A 6,000-nucleotide genomic window follows, 5' to 3' on the forward strand; every position below is an offset into this window, starting at 1 on the left:
GAGTTGTATTCACACCATTTTTTCTGCCGGGCCTGGGATTTGAACTCAGGGTCTGCGTAAATCTGCAGTACTGTGGGGGAAGGGAAAGCTCAAAGTGCTGGAAGATAAGAAAGACAGGCCTGTTCCTAGCACTTACAAAAATAATATTTGTATACATTTTAAATACATGATTTATACTTACATACACATGTTTACTGCATATTGCAGTTAGTGTAGTTATTCATTTTATTTTGTTTTTTATTTATTCATTATATATTTTAGAGAGTATGATTACATGTATAACGTTTTTTACATCCTATTACACAGAACATAGATTTGCCTATGTATTATACATAATTCCTGAGACCCAGGACATTCTCTGATAAGGAAAACAAGTGTGACACCTGCCTTCTTCCACCATGATTAAGTTTTTGGCAGTTCTGTGATTTGAACTCTGGGCCTAGATGGCCCAATTCATGAATGGGTCAATGTTAGCCCACCAATCTGATGCAAGTGAAGTTGTCGGGCAAATTTGAGGACCTGAGATGAAGCCCTAGGAGTGGCTAATATATAAACAGATAGATGTGTAGATTGAAGCGTGTGTGTGTGTGTGTGTGTGTGTGTGTGTGTGTGTGTGTGTGTGTATTTACATATGTATATGAATCTATAAATAAAGTTATATAGAGAGACAGACATTTATGTAGATTCTAGTGTATAACTCTATATAAGGAATGATGACCTATATCTTATTATTATATATTCTATTACTATGAATTATTTGGTCTAAAATAATGCCTCCATTAATTAATCACGGTAGGAGACTTAATAAAGTATTAATTAAATTAATCATTGACCTATATTTATTGTTTACAATTTTATACTACAATGACTAGCTAATTAGTAGTTCAATTGGTACATTACAAAGATTGTATTATTGTTCCTATAGATAGGAACGAGTAGGTGAAAGTCCCAGGATCAAACTGAGGGCCTACATGTCTTGGTTGGGCTCAGGCTTCACTGACAGCCCACCAGCCTTCGGCCATGCAAGGACATGTACAATTTTCAAGCCCAGGCATCGAGAGCCAGGATGGTCACCGTGCAAGGGAAACAAAGGTAAAACTGTTGTCTAAAACTTCCTGGTTTTTCCTCCTCCATCTTGGTTGGTTTATTTATTTTTTTTTTTTTGCCAGAGCTGGGAGTTGAACTGGGGTCGTAGGATCCCTGGATCATCTGTGGTTGTAAAATCTGCACCCCAGCCTAGGGTAATCAAGGCTGAGGCAGAGTTGTGGTCACCTGAGTTCAAGCCCCGTGCCTGCCCTCCCAAAAAAGTTAAGGTCCTGGCTAGGAGTTTGGGCCATTTTATCTGCGATACCTGGAATTTGAACTCAGGGACTGGGTAACACTATTGTGCTCTGGGTGAAATGAAAGTTAACCTCCTAGAAGAAAAAAAAAAATCCGGGGCATTTCCCAGTGTGTGAATTCCAGCCCTAGAAATGGCAAAAAAAAGTAGTATTTACATACATGTATAATATATATCATATATATATTTGCATAGATATTACATATTGTATCTAGGGCACAATATTTCCACAGAAAGGAAATCAGGTCAACATTGGCTTCTTACTCCACCTATTGACTTCACCACTCCTGGGATTTGAACTCAGGGCCTGTAAAAATTGTCTGTAAACTTCTAGCTGAGAGTATAACAAAAGTTAACAATATGCCATTTGAAGGCCAGCATAGAATAAAAGGCAATAACTTTGTTTTAAAAGTGTTCTCCTGCAAAGAAACAAAGATATGGGGGTTTTAAAGAGACTTATGCACGGATATTTCACTCCTGAGATGATTCTCCTGTTGCAGGAGTCAGTTACCCCATTCTTTAGTCTGGTCCTGAGTTCTACATAGCAATAAGGATTCCAAAAAGGAGGATCCAGTGAGTACGATCAGCAAAAGGAGCCTCTTATCAAACCAATGCTTTAAGGATGGTCACAAAGAAACAGGTGTTTTTTTTTTTTTTCATTTGCTTGTTTGTTTGTTTAGTTTGTGCTGTTTTTGGGGCTTGAAACCAGAGGGTGGAACCTATCCCTGTACAGTTGTCTTTCCTGCCCACCTGCCCCCAAAGCAAGTACTCTATTGCTTGAGCCTAAACTCCACTTCTGGCTTTATTAGGGTTTAATTACAGATAAGAGTTAGACAGACTCTCCTGCCTGGGTTGGCTTTGAACTGAGATAGTAATAAATCCAAGTGACTTCAACTGTATGGACTTCTCTTTTTTAATTTTTATTTATTTTTTATTGTGAAAATTCTGTACAGAGGGGTTACAATTACATGGGCAAGATAATGAGTACATTTCTTATCAAGCATTGCAGCCTCCTCCTTTGTTTCCCCTGGATTTCTCTTTTGAACCAAGAAATATTAGATGAAGTTTATTATAAATCTAATGTTTGACAATTTTTAAAAGAAGAGAATATGTCCTGCAAAGAAACCATAACTTAAATAACTCAACAAAAGTAGGTGAACTGAATCATTTTGGAATAATTTTTTTTCTAATTGGGAAGATTACTATTGACTTTGTCGTTCCTTTTGGGGAAACTTAAAGTAGTATTTGCACTTTTTTGTTGGTCATGGGTCTTTAACTCTAATACTGGACTCTCTCCCTTATTCTTCCACTCAAGTTGAGCATTCTGCCACTTTTGGTACAGTACCACTTCTGGGTTTTGTGTGGTTAATTAAAGATAAGAGTCTCATGGACTTTCCTGACCAGGCTGGTTTTGAACCACAATCCTGTGGTCTCAACTTTCTGAGTAGCTAGGATTACAGGTATGAGCCACCAGCATCCGTCTTATATTTGTATTTATGTGCACTTATTGACACTATGTATACAAAGTATGGAAATTTGAATCAAATGATGACATTGCAACTTTTTAGAAAAATCGAGGTAGCAATAAATTTATCCTCCTTTTTCATGTTGTTACATTAATGATTCATGTGTTATGGGACTCTTATATTAGCATCTTCTTCTGTCTGCATTTGTCAACTTAGTATTAGAAATTGTTCATAGAGAAATATAAAAGACTGAGATTTTTAAAAAGCAAAGAAGTTCAGGTATTAAAGTACAGCCTAGAAGGATATACAACTTATCACACAGAGATAAAGAATTAGCCTAATTACTAGAATGCTAAAGGCAATGAGGTATAAGCCTAGTTGATGACTAGTTCTTTAATAACCAAAAATGGTTCCATAGAACATTTTGTGGTATAACTTAGTTATTACCATTTATTCCTTCCATCTGGAGTTATTCCTTCTCTTCTGTAAAAACTATAATTAGCCTCTGCCTTTTTGGTGCCATGACTTATCAAAAAGATTTCCAAATCTCACTTATACTATCCTTCTGATTGTGATTAGCAGTGACCACTCAAAAGCTTGGAATCTTTGAATTTCCAGAATTAATCTTCACCAGACATCTAAACACATTCCTGGCATTAATTGCCGTGACAAAATGAGCAAAAGTTTTTGTTTTTTTTTTTCAATATTGTATACTAATATAGGTAAAGTACATGAATTAGGGACTATTGTCAGGTATCAGTATGGAAGGAGCAATTATATATTCCAAGTATGAGTTGTATATTTTCCATTTACTAACTAAATATTTGTTGTTGTTGTTTTGCCAGTCCTGCGGCTTCAACTCAGAGATAGGGAATTATTCCTCAGCTATTTTTGTTGTTGTTGTTCAAGGCTAACCCTCTACCACTTGAGACACAACACTATTTCCAGTGATTCTTTTTCTGTTTCTGTGGTACTGAAGAATTGAACCGAAGTTTTCATGCATACTAATCAATCACCGTACTGTGAAGCCACATTCCCAGATCCCTAAATGACTTTCTTAAGATGACATTACTTTTTTATTCCGTAACTACGTATCATAATTTTAGCCAGACATTTTTGCAAGAAAAGGACATTGAACACAATACTGAGTCCAGTAAGGCTAGATGGACAATGAATAACCTTCACTATCTAGCCAGAGCACAGAGGGGCTTACCTCATGGAGCTGGAACAACAGACTGAGCGAGACAACTCCTGACCCAAAGCCCACCTCCAGAATGAGAGGGCCACATTGGTTCCAGCCACATGGGGATGCTGGGCCACCTCCTCTAGCACCCATTAAATAAGTTCTTCAGAGAGAGAGAAGTGAGAATCAGAATTACGCTTAAGCCAAGTGTTGGTGGCTCAGGCCTATAATCCTAAATACACAGGGGGCTGAGATATGAGGACCATGGTTTATAGGCAGCCTGGGCAGGAACATCTGTGAGACTCTTATCTCCAAAGAATCACCAGAAAACCAGAAGTGGTGCTGTGACTCAAGAGCGCTAGCCTTGAGCTGAGGAGCTTGGGGACAGTGCCCAGGCCCAGAGTTCAAACCCCACGACTGACAAAAAGTGGACTTCCCACCACAAGAAGTGGACTGAATAGCACCCATTGTCCTAGGGAGCATGGCAGAAAAGGCAGGCCGAGCTTCCTGTCAGCTCTCTTATTTTATTGTTTGTTTTTTTTATTATGAAGTTGACATTCCAAAGGGTGGGTTACAGTTACATAAGTAAAAGTACTTTTTTTTTTACAGTGTTACCATTTCCTCATTTTTTCCTGCTTCCCCCAACCCTGATATCCCATTTCCCCAAAGTTGTAAAGTTCATTTCTAACATAGTGATTAGTGTATATCACTGTTGTTTGGTTAATCTTTGTCTGACCATTTCTGTGATTTCCCTTCCCTTCCCAAATCAGATAAACTTGTGTATAAGACAAAGGGTTCAGAAATAAAAAACAATGACTACAGGGAATAATCCAAAGAGGAAAAAGTAAATAGAAATAACTAAAAGCAGTTCACTATACAATCATCTTGTAACCATTTCTTGGAGATCATTTCAATAAGCATCATTTTCTATGGTGACATGCATATAACTATTGAGCTGTTGTGATCTTTTATAAGAATATCCTAGACATATTCTAGTTTTTTTTTAAATGAGTGAAAACATGTAGCATATGATTCTTTGGATGTGGCTTGTTTGATGTTTTATGTTTTCCAAGTCTTTGCATTTCCTTACAAATGGGGCAATGTCATTCTTTCTGACGGTAGCGTAGAATTTTGTTGTGAATATAGATGACATTTTCTTGATTGATTCATCTACTGAGGGGCATCTGTGTTGGTTCCATATCTTAGTTATAGTAAATACTGCTACAATTGACATAGTTGTGATGGTAACTTTAGTGTGGCCTTGTCTGTGATCATTTGGGTAATTATCCAGGAGTGGGATTGCTGGGTTATAGGGGAGATCTTCTGAGGAACCTGTATACTTCTTCATGGAGTATTTGAACAAGTTTACTTTTCAACCAATTGTGTAGTAAAATTCCTGTTTGGCTAAATTCCCACCAGACCAGCCTCTGTTATTGTTAGTTTTCTTCATAATGGTCATCAAACTGGGGGGAGGTGGAATCTCAATGTTGCTTTTATTTTTATTTCTGTGGCAAGAATTGTATATTTCTTCATGTTTCAATTGGCCTTCATATTTCTTCTTCAGAGAGGTCTCTCTTTAAATCTTTAGCCCACTTATTAAGAGGGTTGTGTCTTTGAAGATTTGTTTTTGGGGGGAGTTAACTGCTAGGGCTCTAAATATATTTGAGATGTAAGGCCATTGCCTGTTGCAGAGCAAGTAACGAACTTCTCCCAATCTGTGTGCTTTCTATTTATCTTTCCATCTATGTAAGTTCTCTTCTTAGATTTGGTAAGGATCTGTCAAGTCTGTTAATTTATTGAAACAACCAATTCTTTTTGGTTGATCTTTTTATGTTTTACTTTGTCTTTATTTAGTTATTTCTGATTTAATTTTTTTATTTGTTTCTGTCTTCTGCTTTGGGTTTGGCCAATTAAAATACAGACTTCAGATTTCCCCAATTGCTTCATGTAGGCACTTAGAGCTATAAATTTTCCTCTAAGTACTACATTTACTGTTTCCCCGAGGAGTTGGT

This window comes from Dipodomys merriami, unplaced genomic scaffold (assembly GCF_024711535.1).
Source record: "Dipodomys merriami isolate MVZ:Mamm:240054 unplaced genomic scaffold, mDipMer1.0.p SCAF_255, whole genome shotgun sequence".
NCBI classification, from domain to species: domain Eukaryota; kingdom Metazoa; phylum Chordata; class Mammalia; order Rodentia; family Heteromyidae; genus Dipodomys; species Dipodomys merriami.